At 40.8% G+C, this 21523-nt stretch overlaps 1 pseudogene; it reads left to right on the top strand.

Annotated features, from left to right (window-relative positions):
• The first annotated feature begins 523 nt into the window (after window positions 1-523).
• LOC122428152 lies at window positions 524-20847 on the top strand (annotated as a pseudogene).
• Window positions 20848-21523: the final 676 nt, after the last annotated feature.

Below are 21523 nucleotides of genomic sequence, written 5' to 3'. Positions count from 1 at the left end.
CTTTGCGACTCCCATGGACTGCAGCCTGCCAGGCCCCTCTGTCCATGGAATTCTCTAGGCAAGAACACTGGAGTAGGTAGCCATTCTCTTCTCCAAGGGATCTTCCCAACCCAGTGACCAAACCCAGGTCTCCTGCATTGCAGGCAGATTCTTTACTGTCTGAGCCACCAGGAAATAACTGGCACCCAAGGCCATTAAGTATTAGTTTTTAATAAGTAAAAGCATATTTAAAAAGTATTTTAAAACCACTGTTTCATAATTATAAACCACCATTCTAAGTTATTTTCTTAGACTTATTTCTTAGAGTTTAGTTTCAAAGAAAGTTATTTTCTTAGTTTAGTTTCTAGATGAATCACCTAAAAGTTCACTGGGTTTATATTTTAGAACCAAAGTTGCTATGATATAGCAGGTTGTTTTCTTTCTGTGTAACATAGTATCTCTTATCTCATTAAGTCCCCCCCCCATCACCACCATTTCCATTTTAGTAGACCCCCAAAGCAGTGCATATAAGCCAGGGACCATCATGCTTTTGGCAAGACAGCACCTCCAAAGAAGAGGGACCCATACTGGTAAGATTGCTGAACCACAGTAAGCAATACCCCTCCCAAGGCAACTAAAAAAGGTCACATGCCTTAACCAGAAAACAGAGACCCAAGAGGATAGGGACAGTCTATGTCTTACCCACCTGTTTCTAGCTATGCTCATTCAGTATATGTTTGGGGCATAATCTATTTTGCAAGAGTTATTATTATTCTTCAGTTGCTAAGTTGTGTCTGAGTCTTTATGACCCCATGGACTGCAGCATGCCAGGCTCCCCTGTCCTTCACTCTCTCCCAGAGCTTGCTCAAATTCATGTCCACTGAGTTTGCAATGCCATCCAAGCATCTCGTTCTTTGTCTCCCCCTTCTCCTCCAGCCCTCAATCTTTCCCAGCATCAGGATATTTTCCAATGAGTTGGCTCTTCACATAGGGTGGCCAAAGTATGGAGCTTCAGCATCAGTCCTTCCAATGAATATTCAGGATTGATTTCCTATAGGATTGACAGGTTTGATCTCCTTACTGTCCAAGGGACTCTCAACAGTCTTCTCCAACACCACAGTTCAAAAGCATCAGTTCTTCAGTGCTCAGCCTTCTTTATGGTTCAACTCTCACATCTGTACACAACTACTGGAAAAACCATAGCTTTGACTATACAAACCTTTGTTGGTAAAGAGATATCTCTGGTTTTATATATGTTGTCTAGATTTGTCACAGCTTTCTTTCCAAGGAGCAAGTATCTTTAATTTCATGGCTGCAGTCACCATCTGCAGTGATTTTGGAATCCAAGAAAAGAAAATTTGCCACGGCTTCCACCTCTTCCCCTTCTATTTGCCGTGAAGCGATGGGACCGGTTGTCATGATCTTCGTTTTTTTAATGTAGAGTTTGAAGCCAGCTTTTTCACTCTCTTCTTTCACCCTCATCAAGAGGCTCTTGAGTTCCTCTTCACTTTCTGCCATAAGAGTGATGTCATCTGAGTATCTGAGGTTATTGATATTTCTCCTGGCAGTCTTGATTCTAGCTTGTGCTTCATCCAGTCCAGCATTTCGCATGATGTACTCTGCATATAAGTTAAATAAGCAGGGTGACAATATACAGCCTTGACGTACTCCTTTCTCAATTTGGAACCAGTCCGTTGTCCAAATCCAGTTCTAACTGTTGTTTCTTGATGTGCATACAGGTTTCTCAGGATGCAGGTAAGGTGGTCTGGTATTCCCATCTCTTTGAGAATTTTCCACAGTTTGTTGTGATCCACACAGTCAAAGATTTTAGTGTAGTCAATGAAGTAGACGTATATGTTTTTCTGGAATTCCCTTGCTTTCTCTAGGATCTGAGGGATGTTGGCAATTTGATCTCTGGTTCCTCTGCCTTTTCTAAACCCAGTTTATGCATCTGCAAGTTCTCAGTTCACATACTGCTGAAGCCTCGGTTGAAAGATTTTGAGCATAACCTTACTAACATGTGAAATGAGTGCAACTGTACGGTAGTTTGAACATTCTTTGGCATTGCCCTTCTTTGGGATTGGAGTGAAAGGGGAGCTCAACAGAGCCATGTATGCTGGTGCTCTGAAATGTGGTCCCCTCCACAGTGCCATTGACAGAACCAGTCTTTCCTCTGGCCCCCCTGGGATTCGTACTCTTCTGAGACCTACAGCTGTTAGTCCAACTCTTGCCTCTTCTCTGGTTTATGTTTGCTCTGCTTTCGCCTTTCAGCCTCTCCTCCCCTTCTTGGGGTCCTCTGTTAATCAGCCTCTGATTGGGCTGATTAGGTTAAAGTGGCCCTTCTCCTCCCAAGAACTATGTATCTTTACCCATAGTTGTGGGACCCCAGATGTCCTAAGACTGCATGAATCAGTCACATGCTGGTCCTTTCTTCCCAGGAAGCCCTGTCAGAAGCTACCCGGTTGCGGCTGCATCCAGCCAAGGTGTCTCGGGGCTCCGTGAGCCCTGCTGTGTGATGAGACACTGCCATCTCCTGGTCGAAGCCCTGAACCTGGTCCCAGCTGGTGTGTCCCAGCAGTTCACCCTGGGGCTTGTTACTTGCTTCCTGTCTACACTGCTAGCCAGGATTGCAGAGATACTCCTGACCCCACCTCCCCACATTTTATAAGTCTTCCAACTTAAAGAATTAACTGCTGGTATTGCCCTGTGTTGTTGTTGTTCAGTCACTAAGCTGTGTCCAACTCTTCGCAACTCCATGTGCTGCAGCATGCCAGGCTCCCCGGTCCTTCACTGTCTCCTGGAGCTTGCTCAAACTCATGTCCATGGAATCGGCGATGCTATCTAACCATCCCATCCTCTGTCACCCCCTTCTCCTCCTGCCCTCAATCCTTCCCAGCACTAGGGTCTTTTCCAGTGAGTCAACTCTGCATCAGGTGGCCAAAGGATTGTAACTTCAGCTTCAGCATCAGTCCTTCCGATGAATAGTCAGGGTTGATTTCTCTTAGGGTTGACTGGTTTGATCTCCTTGCTGTCCAAGGGACTGTCAAGAGTCTTCTCCAGCACCACAGTTTGAAAGCATCAGTTCTTCGACACTCAGCCTTCTTTGTGGTCCAACTCTCACATCTGTACATGACTACTGGAAAGACCATAGCTTTGACTATACAGACCTTTGTCAACAAAGTGATATCCTTGCTTTTTAATACACTGTCTAGGTTTGTCCTAGCTTTCCTTCCAAGAAGTAAATGTCTTTTAATTTCAGGCAGTGACTGGCAGTAGTCACCGTCTGCAGTGATTTTGGAGCCCAAGGAAAGAAAATCTGTCACTGCTTCTACTTTTCCCTCTTCTATTTGCCCTGAAGTGATGGGACCAGATGCCCCATGGACCCATCTAAAGTCCATATCTCCCTCAGAGTCCAAGTACATCCTCCCCATAGAGGGACATCAACTTTGGATCCTAGACCTCATTGTTTTATCATCAACTGAGCTGGTCAAATGAGTCATCTGAAAGGGATCTTGAAATGCACTGTTTTAATTTGGATGCATACTTGTCTTCATGTGGATTTCTAAGCAGTCTCTATTAGTAACCAGGGTTAGATCGGGTTTTTATACAGTAGCTTTTGGAGTTAGATTTCTGATGGATGATTCCATATGCATAGAAAACAATCTCTTGTTAAGTTGTTAATCTGTTTAGTAGATAAACTCCAGCAGGCATAAAAAGCCTACTTTGCCAAAAGAGAAACTGGCTAAATGAGATATTCAACATCTCTATTGAAGATAAGGAGCTGAAAAAAAAAAAAAAAAAAGATAAGGAGCTGAGACCAAATGTGCTAAATATCCTCTGTCATCTAAACTCTTTAGCCAGCTGAACGTGTAGATACTATCCCTCTCTCATTCTTCATTCCTAGACTTTCTTGGCACAGGGGATCCTCAAGGGTGGAGCTAGCTCTTCCTGGCTTCCCTGGTGGCTCAGACAGTAAAGAAATCTCCTGCAATGAGGGAGACCCAGGTTCGATTCCTGGGTCTGGAATATCCCCAGAGAAGGAATTGGCAACCCACTCCAGTATTCTTGCCTGGAAAATCCCATGGACAGAGGAGCCTGGCAGGAATACAGTCCATGGGGTCGCAAAGAGTCAGACACAACTGATCAACTAATACTCACTCACATGGAATCACCAGCTCTACTTCAGGATGATAATAGGGAAAGATTTCTGCTCCTTTGGTCAGAAATAACCAGATACCCAAGGGCAGATATAGTCCCTGAAACCAAGCAGGCTCTCGGGAATTTTAAAAAAACTGCCAGACAAATGTGTCTAGAACTGGGTAAAATGAGCCTTTAGCCTGAAGGTCTAAAAGTATAGGAAGTTCTTTCCAGCTCAGAACAGATTATTGAGTAGACTTGGGACATTAAAACTTTGCCTTAGCCTGTGTGGACCTCCAAGTCTATCCCAAACAAAAGAGAGATGGGGATTCATCTAAATCAGAGGCTTTAGTTAATCTGCTTAGTTAACACGATGTTGGATATTAACTTTACCCCATGCTCATTTGATTCTTTAAAGGATTGGATAAACTTTGAACAAGCAAAGCAATTCTCCTCTGCACCCTTAATAGAGATTAATTTCAACTTATCTGCTGCCACTTTCCAAAAGACTAATTGAGAAAAGGGATATTTGTGAAGAACTGATTAGTGGTCAGGCAGCACATCCAACTCTTGTTATTCTACATTCCAGTCTCAGATTGAAAAGAACCCTCGTGTACTTGGACGATATTTTCTTGGCCTTACACACAATCACGTTTGCTGTGTTATATTTTGGTGTCACGCCTTCAGCTTTCATCAAGGAATGCTATTTTTAAAAAAGAAAGAAAGAAAGGAAAAACAAGCCCAGGCTAATGAAATCCCTCACTCTCTTTGCTCCAGCAATATGGAAGAGGTTGCTCACTGTATCCCTCAGCTCTTGCTCTAAAAATGTCCTCATGAAAACTGTCTAACAAATTTGCCTGCTCAGAGAGTCTTGGTGTCCCTTAGGCATCATTTTTCCTCAGTTGATAAGAGTGTAATAAATAACTCTTCTGGTACGTTGCCAATCAGGAACTTAGAGCCTTATTCAAAGGTCAGAGATGCAGGCACCAGTGGGAGGACATGGCTCTGGTGGGATTGTTTCCTCTATGGGGTTGGAGACACCAGACACAGAAGGCTAAAACATCTTGCTTTGGGCTGTCCGGAATGAGATGTCAACCGTGGGACTCCTGAACTAAGTGATCAGCAGAGATCATTTTGGAGGAATCTTTCCCTGCTAGTTTATGAAGTCACTGATATTGGGGCTTGTACAGGGTACACCATCAAGGTGCCTAGCTTGTAGCTATGTTACACTCCCCATAAAGGCCAAGTTATTGGCCTGTCCCCCACAGATTTGTTTTGGTTTTGTTTGTTTTTGCCAAATATTGCAGGGAAGAGGACACTGACTTCCAGCTATTTGCAAATGTACTATCTCACTTGTCCCTGGAATAATTATCTCAAGCTTTTCTCCTCCAACCTCCTCACCTGGCCATTGCAAGCTGCTGCTTTTCTGTTACCGACCCTGATAAACTCATCACTTGTCACTCTGCTGGACACAGCTGTCTCTTGGTGACCCCCATGACCATCTTTCTCCCAAATTCAGGAAGGCAAAACAATAATTACATGTCAAAAATGTCAGTCTTGCTACTCAGTAGCAGGGTCAGAATTCAGACTGACGCCCTTGAGTCTGGGCCCAAGGTAGAGGCTGCTGCCCTGGGCCCCAGCTGCTCAGAAAGAGGTGTTTCCACAGTGCCATTTGACACCAAGAGGGTATTTGTGCATTCCCTGTCACTCTTGTCGTGCCCACATGGATCGCACCCCTACCAGCAGGAGTACTCCCAGCCTCCTTACTCCCCCTAGTCTAAAAATACATCTTGTCCCTCACCCCAGAATTAATGAGGGAATGCCTTTCCCCAGTACCTAGGATTCATGGTGTGGCCTCACAGGATTACTGTGGTGTGGTCTTGTGGCATTGAGCTTCCCTCATAGCTCAGTTGGTAAAGAATCTGCCTGCACTGCAGGAGACCCCGGTTCATATTCCTGGGTTGGGAAGATCCGCTTGGAGAAGGAATAGGTTACCCACTCCAGTATTCTGGCCTGGAGAATTCCATGGACTATATAGTCCATGGGGTCACAAAGAACTGGACATGACTGAGCGACTTTCGCTTTTCACTTGTGGCATTTGTGGTACTTTGACATATTTCCCCAAACCTGGCTCATTCCACATTGACTATGGTTAGATTGTTATCCTACAAAAGGTCTCCTAGAGATGGGCCAAGGTTTCAACAAAACAGAACTCTCAGTATGTAAACATGTTTATATGTAAATCCAACACTTCCTACATTAAGTATATCATAGTATCAAAATATTATGTGATTTTAAATTGATCATTATACCAACTATGATTTACTTTTTTTGGATCATTGTTTTGATTTGGATCATAATTTTAAAATTAGTACATTGACACAATAAGCAAATTCTAACACAAGAATGAACACTATTAATTTCCATCATAAACTTGACTGCCATGAACCCTCCAACAGAGAGTATCCTTTCAAAGATATTCCAGGTTTATACAATTTGGTTAATAAATTGTTATTAAAATCTTGTAAATTCATGATGAAATTATTGAATTTTCTGTAGTATCATCTAACTTTAATATCTTGGAATGGGATACTTCCTTAGCAAGAGTAGCTGACATAATTATTGGCAACCAGCCTGTAAAATTATGCAGATATTATTTATGAACTGGTCAGTTGTGGTAGCCCCATCATTTTAAATATCCTTTGCCTCTTATCACAGTCTTCTTTTTTTTTTTTTTTTTCCACAGTCTTCTTGATTTCATACTTTGGCATACATTTTCCAGAAGATTAAAATCTTAAACTTACCCTTAGGGCTTGATGAGTAAATGAACAATAATTATAAAATATACTTGATTAATAGAGTTCATCCAAAAGTAGAGTGGTGCTCAAAGTTAATTTATCTGGAATCCCTTTAATGTCTCAAGTTGTGTAATATTAAAAAGTAATGTGGGTTGTGATTCTTATCAACATTTTGTTATTGCCTGATTAAATATCAAGCAAGCCCTAGATTTAAAGTGATGCCAGATGATAATTAAAAGCAACCCCACTGTCTAATGAATTCCACAACCATGGGATTAAAATCCCCTCAAAGCCAAGTCAATGGTGGAGCTACCAACTTGTCCCCACTATCTAGGACAAATAACCCTTGGTCTTCCTCACACTGGACATTCTGGCAGGATAAGCAGGGAGGTACAGTAGCTCAAGGACTCTTCAGTAGCCTTGCCAAACTCTCCTTAGAGTTGCACTCAGTTTAAGAAGCTTCATGCAACCTTACTTCTTTCCACGGGAGATTAGACATGCAATGTAGCCTACTGGCTCTCTCAGCTTCATCCAGCTCTCTCTCCATTTTCTCTGATAGGAGTTTTCTCTAATGTCTGACTTCATCCGTATATAGTGGGCTATGTCACATTCTTCAGGGTGTCCTTCATGTACCTCATGTCCTCAGATCTTGTCCTTATGACCTCAGATCTCTTTGAGCCAGACTGCAACCCTCTGGCTGCCACTCTGACCATCTGCTGATGACAGTGAGTGTGTCCCCTAGGTTTCTGATGCCTATGCACTATAGCCTGCCTCTATTGTTTTAAAATCTGATCATGCTCTCTGTTCCCAGTGGTGCCAGTCTTACAGTGGAATCTCCTACCGTCAACTCTGGCTGGGACAGCCACCACCAAACTTCTTAGTGATGCCAATGCCTTTCTCATTAGCTCATACTCAGTGCTTTGGTAGACAGTGTCTCCACCATGCCATCCTATGAAGCAGTTTAGGCCGGCTGAAACTCTTCAAAGGACTGACATCTTTATCTGGTCATAAGGGACCCTGATGCTACCTAGGGTGTGACCCGAGGGAACAATGCAAGTGCAACAGTAATGAATGACCTGGAGGTCTGGGCTGTCTATTTTGCTGTCTGTCCTCCAACCCCGTTCATGCTTGATCCTAGTTGTACCATTCCATCTACCCAATCCAAAGAATTTGTGGGTTCTGGTTTGACCCAGTTTATGAAGGGCAATGTTGGCTACATCATCACTTGATATGCCATGTTAGATGCTCTGTCTACAGCAAGGCCCAATAGTGAGCCAGAAGCCATTTTTCAAACAGTGTGTAATTCTCTGCTGCAGATAACCTTGTCCAGAACCCTAGTAGACTGGGTAATGATTCTCCCATTGAGACTTATGTGAATTCCCCATGGCATCCTTCTGGCCCAAGAAACTTCCTTTGGGGTAGAGTTCCCTTTCTCCCTAATCAGCCTAGCACACCGCAGCTAGGTTATGCTATGACTGAAATCTAAACTGACTGAGTGTAGGTCTGGCAGGGGGTTGGGGTTCTGCACCATCATGAACCCCATTAATTAATCTTTAATAGGGAAGACTGCCTCTGGAGAGGGAAATGGCAGCCCACTCCAGTATTCTTGCCTGGAGAATCCCATGGACAGAGGAGCCTGGTGGGCTACGGTCCACGGGATCACAGGGAGTTGGAGATGACTGAGTGACGAAGCACAAGGAAGACTGGAAACGTTCTGCAGGATCATGGGTTCTAAGGGATCCAGGAATTTTAAAGTGACCTCATTCTGTCCCAACCAGAACCTTGACCTTGGTCTTCCACACTTGCCTAGCTGAGAACTGAACCTTCTTCAGAGTTCTGCTACCTTTATGATTAAGTCCAGGGCCTGGTCCTCCATTTACTCTGCCTTCTGGTGGTGACTGAGATGGTAAAGAATCTGCCTGCAATGTTGGAAACCTGGGTTTGATCCCTGAGTTGGGAAGATCCCCCAGAGGAGGGCATGGCAACCCACTCCAGTATTTTTGCTGGAGAATCCCCATGGACAGAGGAGCCTGGTGGGCTACGGTCCATGGGGTCACAAAGAGCTGGAAACGACTGAGCGACTAAGCACACAGCACTGTTGAAAGAGAAAAGAACCCCTTCAAAAGCTGAGTGTGAAAGCCAGAAGCCTTCTTTATAGTATCTAATTATGGATTAAACACTCAACTTTTGGTTATTTTCCCAAAATACTAATTGTGTTTAGCAATATGTGGTTAGTATCTCCTCATACTTCTCAAATGCCTGATCCAGTGCACCCACTAGTTCATTTCCTTCCACTTCACCATCAGTGAACTTTTTAACAATTTCAACCTTTGAATAATTCAGCCTTGTACCAGGAGTTATCACTGCCTATCATCAGTGATGGAGTCTATACTAGTTTTTAGAACTGCTGTAACTGCAAACTGCGTGGCTTAAAACCACAGAAATTTTATTTTGTCATAAATATGGAGGCTAGATGTATTCAAAAGCAGTCTGTCAGCAGGGCTATATTCCCTCTGAAGGCTCCTTGGAAGAATCCTTCCTTGCCTCTTTGAGTTTCTGATGGCTCCAGATGTTCTTGGCTTGTGGGAGCATCACTCCACTCTGATTCTATCTTCAGATAGAATGGCCTTCTCTGTGTCCTCTTTGACATTGGATTTAGAGCCCACCCTAATCTATCATAATCTCATCTCAACCCTTAACTAAAATTATACCTGCAAATACTGTTTCCAAATAAGATCACTTCCTGAGGTTCTGAATGAACATGAATTGGGGGACAGTGTTCATCTCACAGGGTCCTCATGGCCAGCTGGCTGGTGACAATGTTTCTTAGCACTGACTTTCTTGGATCATTCCTAGGGACCCAACTTGCAACAGCTGGGTCCCCAGGGGCATAATATGCTATTATTATGATACAAATAACAGCATACAGGAAGTTTATTAAAGGTTGCTCTTAAACACATGGTAAGGACTGGATAGAAAGAAGGATTCAGCATAAGGGGAATTTGGACTGCCCTTGGTTACATAGCTTCCCTGCTGTCTCAGACAGTAAAGAATCTGCCTGCAGTATAGGAGACCTGAGTGTGATTCCTGGGTTGGGAAGATCCCCTGTAGAAGGGAATGGCTATCCACTCCAGTGTTCTTTCCTGGAGAATCCATGGAGAGAGAAGCCTGGCAGGGCTACAGTCCCTGGGGTCACAAGAGAATCAGATATGGCTGAGTGACTAACACTTTCACTTTTCACTTTCTTTTTTTTTTAACTTTTCACTTTCATCGTTTTGAAAGGCCTCACCAGAGTTCTCAGGAATCTCTGAAGCTGAGAGGATCCCTTGCTGTAGTTCTGAGCTGGATCAAAGGGGCAGAAGCATTAATGAATAGGATAATTGGTCATTGAATGTGGACTGTTCTAAGGAGACTGTGCTGTCAGACAAAGTGCTTCTTTTCAGGCAAGACTTCAAGACTGACAGCTGAACATTCTCAGTAGTGGGTGAAAAGTACTTCACTCCTGAAGTAGGTATCTGGGTGACATAGGACGCCATCCACCTATTATTGATCAAGGTTGAAAATTAACTTATTTTTATAAAACTGAAATATTTTAGGCTATTGTTTTCATTTCCAGAAAGATACACCAGAAGTGGGGAAAGCCTAAGAACTCTTGAAAAGAAATAAATATTCGAGATGACTGAAGTCAAGTTTTGAGACATACACATTGGAAGGTGGAGGGAACACTCACCCAAAATGGAAGTTCCTCCACCTGAAAACTGGGAGGATGGAGATTGCACACTGGTGATAGAGGAGTGTAGGGGAAGGATGTGGGAGATGCCTTAGCACCTGTCTCTCTGATCTGTCTGTCTCTAAGAAAGGTATGTGTTCTCATCTGTTCTGCTTCTCTATACCATAAGCTTTTCAGGGGCTGGACCTTGTTAGGGAAACCTGCCAGAATCCAGCTTAGCCTACGCTGAGTGGATAAATTTAACTTTGGGTGCAATATTTGCAAGTCTTTTTGACCTAAAAGCTAAACTGCATTTCTCTCAACAATTTTATCAGCTAAAAAAAAAGTAGTCTCTACATCAACCCTTCTATGATCCAATCTGTTCTGAACTCAGGTGAAGAAGAGTGGTTCTATTCATAGGTCCCTCCTTCAAACTCCTACATGGTCATCAGTATTAGTGATGAAAGAGACACTTTCTTTTCATCTTCACTTCTGAAACTCTAAAATGTTGCTGTAGTGAAAGTTGCATCTCAGTCCAATAACCATGTGTATCCACTCAGAGTGAGGCACAGACAATTGAGCCTACTCCTGCTTGAAAAGTAGGCAGGGACTGAAGAGTTTTCTCTCATCAGTTTTATAAATCATTTGACACAGATTCTAGGGCAAGCTTCCAGCTATGACTCCAAAAGCCACACCATGGATTTTCTTTTTAGATACAATTGAAATAACATTATAATTAGTTTCAGGTGTACAAGGCAATGATTCGATGTTTGTGTATATTGCAAAATGATCACCACAATAGTCCAGCTAACATCTGTCACTATACATTGGTAGAAAGAATTCTTTTCTTGTAATGAGAACCTTCAAGATCCACTTTCCTAGCTACTTTCAAACAAAGAATACAGTATTATTAACTGTAATCATCATGCTATATATTACATCTCCATGACTTACTAACTAGAACTGGAAATGTGTACCTCTTGACCCCCTTCACCCATTTCACTCACTCCCACCTCCACTCTGGCAACCACCAATTTGTTCTGTTTCCACGAACTCAGGTCTTTGGTTGGTTGGTTGAAGATTCCACCTGTAAGTGATAACATATGGTATTTGTCTTTCTCTGTCTTATTTCACTAAACATAATACCCTCCAGATCCATCCACGTTGTTATAATTACAAGTTTTTATTTTTTTTTGGATGAGTAGTATTCCATTGTGTATCTGTATGTGTATGCATGTTTATATATATATGTATGTGTATCTTTTTGAATAAGTGTTTTCATTTTCTTTGGATATATACCCAGAAGTGGAATTATTGGGTCAGATGGTAGTTATATTTTTCATTTTTGAGGAAACCCCATGCTATTTTCCACAGTGGCTACACCAATTTACATTCCCACCAACAGTGTACAGTTCAGTTCAGTAGCTCAGTCATGTCCAACTCTTGAGACCCCATGGACTGCAGAACGCGAGCTTTCCCTGTCCATCACCAGCTCCCGGAGCTTACTCAAACTCATGTCCATTGAGTCAGTGATGCCATCCAACCATCTCATCCTCTGTCATTCCCTTCTCCTCCTGCCTTCAGTCTTTACCAGCATCAGGGTCTTTTCCGATGAGTCAGTTCTTCACATCAGGCGGCCAAAGTATTGGAGTTTCAGCTTCAGCATCAGTTCTTCCAATGAATATTCAGGACTGATTTCCTTTAGGATGGACTGGTTTGATCTCCTTGCAGTCCAAGGGACTCTCAAGAGTCTTCTCCAACACCACAGTTTGAAAGCATCAATTCTTCGGCGCTCAGCTTTCTTTATAGTCCAACTCTCACATCCATACATGACTACTAGAAAAACCATAGCTTTGACTAGGTAGACCTTAGTCAGCAAAGTAATGTCTCTGCTTTTTAATATGTTGTCTAGACAGTGTAAAAGGGATCCCATTTATCCACATCCTTGCCAATGTTTGCCTTTTGTGGTCTTTTTCATGATAGCCATTCTGACAGATGTGAAGTAATCTCTCATGTGGCTTTAGTTTGCATTTCTCTGATAATTAGCAATCTTAAGCATCTTTTCATGTATCTATTGGTCATCTATGTGCCCTCTTTGGAAAAATGTTTGTCCAGGTGTTTTGCCCATTTTAAACTGTGTTGTTTACTTTCTTGAAATTGAATTATATGAGCTTTTTATATATTTTGGATATTAACCCCTTATCAGTAATATCATTTGATAATATTCTCTCCTAGTCCATTCATTATCTTTTCATTTTGTTAATGGTTTCCCTCGCTGTGTAAAAACTTTTAAGTATAATTAGGTCAAATTTGTTTTTTTATTTTTGTTTTCTCTGCCTTTGGAGAAAGATAAAAAAAAAAAGATATTACTACAATTTATGTTAAAAACCCAGACAGTGTATTAAAAAGTAGAGACATTACTTTACCAACAAAGGTCCGTATTGTCAAAGCTATGGTTTTTCTAGTAGTCATGTACAGATGTAAGAGTTGGATCATAAAGAAGTCTGAGCACCGAAGAATTGATGCTTTTGAACTGTGGTGTTGGAGAGGACTTTTCAGAGTCCCTTGGACAGCAAGGAGATCAAACCAGTCAATGTTAAGGAAAATCAGTCCTGAATATTCATTGGTAGGACTGAAGCTGACTTTCCAATACTTTGGCCACCTGATGAGAAGAGCTGACTCATTGGAAAAAACCCTGATGCTGGAAAAGACTGAAGGCAGGAGGAGAAGGGGATGACAGAGGATGAGATGGTCCGATGGTATCACCAACTCAATGGACACAAGTTTCAGCAAGCTCCACAAGATGGTGAAGAACAGGGAAGCCTGGAATGCTACAGTCCACGGGGTCACAAAGAGTTGGACATGACGAAGTGACTGAAAAACAACAAGTGCTTACCTATGTTTTCTTCATGAGTTTTATGATTTCCAGTCTTATATTTAGATCTTTAACTTGCTTGGAATATATTTGTATATGGTGTGAGAAAATGTTCTAATTTCATTCTTTTACATGTAGCTGCCTAATTTTCTCCTCAATACTTAGTGAAGAAATTGTCTTTTCCCCACTGTATATTCTTGCATTCTTTTGTAGGTAAAGTGACCATAAGTGTATGGATTTATTTCTAGCCTCTCTATTCTGTTCCACAGATCTATGTGTCTGTTTTTTTCCAGTACCATACTGTTTTGATGACCATAGCTTGGTAATAGAGCCTGATGTTAGGGAGCTTGCTACTTCTAGCTCTGTTCTTCTTCTTCAAGGTTCTTTTGCCTATTTGGGGTCTTTTGTATTCCAAACAAATTTTAAATTTATTTGTCCTAATTCTGTGAAAATACACTCAAAATGGTTTTAAAAACTCAATGCCATAACACTCCTGGGGGAAAATAGATGGAACACTCTGACATAAATCATTAACAATATTTACTTGAATCAGTCTAAGGCAAAAGAGATAAAAGCAAAAATATACCAATGAGACCTAATTAAACTTAAAAGCTTTTGCACAAAGGAAATAATAGACAAACAGCTCATACAGCTCAACAACAACAACAACAACAAAAATGCAATTTTTAAAAATGGACAGAGACCTTTTGAGAAATGTCTCTTCAGAAGACATACAGATGGCTAACAGGCACAGAAAAAGATGTTCAATATCACTATTGGAAAAACGCAAGTCAAAACCACAAAGAGGTATTGCCTCATAACTGTCAAAACAGCTATCATCAAAACGTCCAGTAACAACAAATGTTGGTGAGAATGTGGAGAAAGGGAACCATCTTGCCCTATTCATGGGAATGTAAATTAGTGCAGCTACAATGAAAAACAGTATGGAGATTTCTTAAAAAGCTAAAACTGTAACAACCATATGATCCAGCAGTTCCACTCTTGGGTCTGTATCTGAAAAAATACAAACACTAATTTGAAAAGATAAACGCACCCCAATGGCAGTGCTATATACAATAGCCAAGACAGAGAAGCAATCCAAATGCCCATCAATATCTGAATGGATTAAGTAGATGTGGTATATATGCAATAAAATATCACTTAGCCATAAAAATTGAAATACTGCCACTTGCAGTAGCATGGATGAACCTGGAGACTGTCATGCTTAGTGAAATAAGTCATTAGGAGGACAAAAAGTCTAATCCCACTTACATGTGAAATCTTAAAAATTCATATGTATATGCAAAACAGACTCACAGATATAGAAAACAAACTTGTGATTACCAAAAAAGAGAAGGAGGTGGGGAGGGAAATATTAAGTGCATGGGATTAACAGATACAAACTACTATATATAAATATATAATAGATAAGCAACAAGAATATACTGTATAGCATGGGGAATGATACCTATTATCTTGTAATGACCTATTATGGAGTATAGTGTGCAGTACTAAATCATTATGATGTATACCTGAAACACAATATTGTAAGTCAACTATACTTCAATTAAATTTTAAAAACAAGGACAGTAATGGATTGCAATCCATTGGATTATATAAGTACATACTAATATAAACACATTAGAGAGAAGGAAATGCCTGCCCTTACAGTTGAATATCAACTAATTAATGTAAAATTAATTAATGTAAAAGAAATGCAGAAAATACCAAACTATTTGGCAACCATTACAATGATGATTGATTCAAGTGGGAATTATCAACGGATGCTAAGGCTGGTGGGTAGATATTTGAAATTGGGCCAGGATCCCATTTCTTATTAGAAAACTTACCACAAAGGACTTCCCTGGTGGTTCAATGGTTAAGACTTCACCCTTCAATGCAGGGGGTGTGGGCTTGATCCCTGGTTTGGAAGCAAAGATCCCACATGCTTCTCAGCCAAAAGTCAAAACATAAAACAGAAGCAATATCGTAACAAATTCAATAAAGACTTTGAAACTGATTCACATTAAAAAAAAAAAAATTTAAATCTTCCCACAAAATATTCTCAATTGCTAAACAGGAAATGGCAGTCTTCTCCCCACGTAAATTCACCAGACACCAACTTAAGCAGGTGATCAAAGTTAACATAAACAGTAGTGGGTGGGTCAATGTCATGTGCCTCCTGAGGTGATAAACTGAGAACACAGCATCACTTCTGAATAGTATTTTCTATCAGTGTTGACATCCTAATGTAAAGCCACAATGCAACCATTCATAAGTAAGAGAGAGTCTTTGTATTCTAGATTTAGAAGTGAAGGTGCATCATGTTAGCAACTTGTTTTCAAGTGGCTCAGAAAACAAGTAACGGCAATAGAGATTCATACAGAGCTGCTTACACAGCAAATACATTAATAATTGGGAAATCTTAATGAAGGGGATATGGCAGTATTTTACTGTCATTGCAACTTTTCTGTACATTTGAAATTTTAAAATTTACTGAAATACCTTTTTAAAAATCATGTTTGTAATATAAAATGGTTTGATGATTGGCATTTTGGCAAGGAATTGGAAAAACAACTGCATAGATTTCTAGGTGGGAACGTACATAAAAGTGCTGTTTCTTATGGAGGGCAGCTTGTCACTATCAAATTTTTTTAAATGCATATATGCTTTGACTCAGTAATTCTACTTTTAGGAATTAATGTATACATCTACAGATGTATACATCTATGAATAGGGGATATACTTCAAGTTGCATAAAATGCAAATAACCAAGTACAAAGTTGTGTGAAAATATAACCATTTGTGTGAAAAAGGACCCATGCATACATGTTTACCTATAATTACTGATAGTATCAGAATAGAAAAGAGGCTGGGTGGCTAGGTGAAATGGTAGGCAAGATACTTTGTCTATCATTCTAAAAGTAAAATAATAATAATAGATACAGGAGAGGTGGAGAATTGAGGCTGTTTTTAGAATTCATCTTAGATTCTACCTCTTCATGGGAGGAACCATAATTTCCCCATCCCTTGAATCTGGACCTTGGCCAGTTGAGTGTGGTAGAACAGACAATGTGCCAAGTCCAAACCTGGGTATTAGACCCATGCAATTGCCATGAGAACTTGCCCAGGGAATCTGGTTGGAAGATGAAATACATAGAAGAGAGCCAATAACCCCAGCTGAAATCATTCTTGACTAGCCAGCACAAGCCAGTCAACCAGACGTCTAGCCAGGACCAAGTGAACTGCCAAGCTAAACCCAGCAGAACCAGCCAGTGGACCCATTGTCTTGTGATCATAATAAATGGCCATTTTAAGTGACTAAGTTTTTAATACATCATTAGTGTAGCAACAGATTATACCCAGCATGAACCCTTTCTTATTGGATCCTAAGTGAGCCTTGGTATCTAACATTACTTACTTCCTGCTGTAAATCTAGAAGTCCAAATGTATACTCAACTTTTCCTTGTCATCTTGGCAACCAGGCATGGGCACATGAGTGGGCTCATTAATCAAATGCAACTTTGACCCTGCTTTGCTGCACCCACTAATGAAAGTGTCAAAATTCTCCAGTGCCTTATTTCTTGGTGCTGTTTTTTCCAGATATACTGATTGTGGAATTGCCAGCCACATGAGGTCCTGGCACTAATGCCTTTATCTTCAATTGACTCTTGTGGGGAGCTTTCGGCTCTGCCCCTATTTTCACATTTTCTCAGCCTGATCCTTCTGCTCCTGAAAATAAGAAGGTATTAAGTAGCTCATGGAATTAAGTTTATTTTCTGTTTACAAGAGCCAGTGGGCCTTTTTGCTTTTAAACGGAACATCATTCATTTAGACTTTTGAAGTTGATTAGTCAGGAATTTGCTGGTGTGGACAGTCCAAATTATCACACTGGTGAAGTTAGAAAAAGAAGGTAGGGGAGAATTTTAGGAGTGGGGATAGTATTAATGTTCCTCTATGTTATTCTCCTTTGAAACGTAAACATCTCAATTACTGTGATACAGTACAAAGCAAGACAGACATCATTTATTGTTGGCCTTTGCAGTGGAAATACATTGTACCAAGACTCAAGTCCTAGCAACACTTTACACTAGGATTGACCAGGATTCAAGCTTTGAACTCTATCTTTAACCCATTACTTCAGGATTGTTTTATAAGTTTTGATTACTCTCACACTGTCCTGAAAAGAAATTTAGAATCCCAAGTTATTAGTACACTGAAATGCCTTCTATTGTCCCTGAAAAAGTGCCTTGGACATGGATATATCAAGTAACTCAGGAAATCTTGAATCAGACAAGAAATTTGGCTAACTACCAATTTTCCCATCTCTTGGCTAACTTTGTCTCCCAATTAGTTTGAGGCTCAACAGAACTAGGACCCTGGCTAAGTTTCAGCTGGCATTGATTCAATCTTTAAATCTCTCAAATCTATCCTGTCTCATCCCACAGTTTAGGCCCTCATCTCTCATCTAGATGATTACTGCAATGTGAGACAAGATTGGAGGCAAGAGAGACTGAGTTTTTTCAGGGGACAGGCCTTCTGTGATTTGGTTTTTCTTACTTCCCACTGCAACTCCTGCCAATCCCAGGATAGAAAATAGGCATTTGTCTGATTGTACCAATTATTTTCAGAACACCAAGCGCTTACATGCTGTTCCCTATGATTAGCATGCCCTCCCTACTTGAAAAATGTCTACTCATCCTTCAATTTTCAACTCAAGAATTACCAACTATGTCCATCTCCAAGCAGAAAAGACTCTTCACCTTCTCTTATGGCCAAGCTATCCATTTAACCTTATCCCTACAGTGGAGTATTAACTTCCTTGTTGTCACTCCCATTGTTGAGTTCTTTTGTATCCCCATTACATAGGCTAAAGTACTAGAGTACTCAGATTATGCCTATAGGCAGCCTTGGATAAATAACCATGAAAAGAAGGAAAAGAAAAGGGGGAAAGGAAGAGAGGAGAGAAGAAAAGAATCTGAAGACCCAGGGCCTCAATTTTCTATTCCAAGAAAAAACTTGTCATGTTCATCCTCCCAACGAAAACGTCCTGACATTTAAGAACCATACTTAGCAAAAGAGTGACAAGATGAAAATACATGACAGTTACTGCCTTGGATTTCAAAATTTACTCAAGAAATCTATCAATCACATTAATAAGAGTCCTTTCTTCCTTATTAAGTATATAAGCTGAAAGGCTGGCAGTGTTTCATGGAAATTTTATGATCACTGGCGTCAGACATGGTTTAAATCTGGCCTTAGATAAATTTCTTGCCCTCTGTATCTCTCAGTTCCTTGAACTGAAAGGATTCTATTGCACTGCTAGTGATCTTTCACACACACACACACACACACACACACCCACACCCTTAAATAGTTTTGTAACTTTTCCAGTGAACAGGCTTACAAGAGCAATGAATTGGGCACAACCAAGATTTTCATTACATGGAAAAGTGTTGTTTTTTTTAAAATCACATTGTCCATACTACCCAGTTTTATATAGCATTTAAAGAATACTGAAGTATAACTGAATGTACTGACTTAGAAACCTGTCCATGTGCTGTTTCATAGGAAAAATATTGAACATATGCAATTATGATCTTATTGATCATCTTGAAAAATATCTGTATATAAAGAGGTACATATATACGTAAAGTGCTTAGGGGTACTATCATCAAGACCAAAGTGTGTAATATATGAAGGAGGAAGAAAGCACTACAAGAGAAAAATAATTTCAATAAACAATTCTATTTTAATTGATACAGTCCATTCAAGATGCCATAACAAAATACCACAAACTGGATGGCTTATAAACGGATATTTTTCACAGTTCCAAAACCTGGGAAGTCCAAGATAAAGCACTAGCATGGTCCCATAGCAACTGCCAACCAAGAAAAGTTTACCTAGCAAAGTTATCCTTCAGAAATGAAGGGTAGATAAAGCTTTTCATAACAACCAACAGCTGAGGGAATCCATCACCACTATACCTGCCTTACAAGAAATGCTGAAAGGTGTTTTTCACATTAATGTGAAAGGATGCTAACTTCTAATGTAAGCTTATGAAAGTATTCGTCACACGCGTAGAGGCTTCCCTGGATGCTCAGCAGTAAAGAATCCACCTGCCAGTGCAGGAGGCATGGACTCCATCCCTGATCTGGGAAAAATCCCATGTGCCATGGAGCAACTAAGCCCATTCACCACAATTATTGAGCCCGCACACCCTAGAGTCCAGGATCTGCAACTCCTGCACCTATGCACCCTAAAGCCCATGCTCCACAATAAGAGAAGTCCACGCATCACGACTAGGGAGTAGCCCCCATTCATCACAACTAGAGAAAAGCAACAAGATCTAGTATAGTAGGTCTAGTACAACAAAGGCCCAGTACAAAATACACACACACACACACACACACACACACATCACACTGGTAATGCTAAGTATATAGTCAAATTCAGAACACTTTTAATACTATAACCACTTAACTCTAATACGGCAGTTAAAGACCCTTGTGGCTCAGCTGGTAAAGAATCTGCCTGCAATGTGGGAGACCTGGGTTCTATCCCTGGGTGGGAAGATCTCCTGGAGAAGGGAAAGGCTACCCACCCCAGTATTCTGGCCTGCAGAATTCCAGGACTGTATAGCCCATGGAATCACAAAGAGTCCAACACGACTGGGTGACTTTCACTCACTGCCCTACCTTCCAGTCAGTCAGGGCCCTGTCACTGCCCATTCTGGCCATGGCTAATGCCCTTGGGTTGTAATTTGACCAAAGCTCCCAAGGCAGCCCTGCTTTTGGCTAACCCACCTCGGCAGCTGGAACTGGAGGGCCCACTGCAGGCCAGGACTTCTGGTTTTGCTTCTTCCTGGCTGGAGGTGTTGCAAGATGCTGTGCCAAAACAGTTGCCCATTTGGATCAAGTAAAAGTTTCATTACAAGCTCATAGTCAATGCTGAAAACATTTGGAAGTATTTTCTGCATTGCATGCTATTTGCCAAAGGATGGATACCTTGGATTGTATTAATATAAAGGGATTATTGCAGTGATGATCTGAATAGTTCCCTATGGTGCAAGCCAGTTTACCTCATTTGAGCATGATGGAACATTTACCACTACAAAGCTGAGTTTCTGGTCTGTACACAGATTAATGGCTGGATCTGTGGCAGGTTTAACCGCAGTTATCCGTACTTACACTATTCACATGGCTAGAATATACCAAACACTCCAAGTGAAAGAGGAACATACTTATACAGAAGTTAGTCATGTTTTCAAAGCAGTTTGTGCAAAGGAAAGTGATTACCATGCACTTCACAGAGGCCTGATACCTGATGTATTGGGAATGATTCCATAGGCATGTGTTTGGTTGGTTGGTTGCTTTTTTCTTTCTGGTAACTTTCCTGTGCTCCCTACATTCTTGGCAGAACTTCTGATAACAGTAAGTCCCCTACATACAGACCTTCGATTTGCAGACTTTCAAAGATGTGAGTGTGTGTTCACATGTCCAATCTTGTTAGTCCGTCCCTGGGTCTGGCGTACATTGTCACATGTGTACGTCTTCTATAAGTGGTTATGATTGTGTGTACTTCACTATATAGCACTGTTGAGAGTACAGTAGCACAGTATCTTTATTTCAAGCCCAGGATGTCTAGAAGCAAGCATAAAAGCAGCAGTGATACAGCTGGTAAGTACTGTACTATAAGATTAAAAATATTTTATTTTTGTGTTTTTAAGTGAACTTGTTTGCAAAGTTTTATAAACCTATCATAATACAATACTACTATATAGCCAAATATATTAGTTGGGTACCGAGGCTTACTTTGTTGGACTTACAAACACATTGGACTTACAAATGTGCACTCAGAATGGAACTCGTTCATTTGTAGGGGACTTACTGTATCCTAATGTCTTTGTTTCGAAAATTCACAAACTTACATTGCAGTGGTGTTACTGGAATAATAACACAGTGTCATAGTATTCTACCCATTTGTTGTAATTCTTTGGTAATTATAATTAGGAACTGCTCTTTC

Source organism: Cervus canadensis, chromosome 26 (assembly GCF_019320065.1).
Source record: "Cervus canadensis isolate Bull #8, Minnesota chromosome 26, ASM1932006v1, whole genome shotgun sequence".
Classification (NCBI taxonomy): Eukaryota; Metazoa; Chordata; class Mammalia; order Artiodactyla; family Cervidae; genus Cervus; species Cervus canadensis.
The sequence above is the reverse complement of the archived record's forward strand: the minus strand, read 5'-3'. Positions and strand labels throughout refer to the sequence as shown.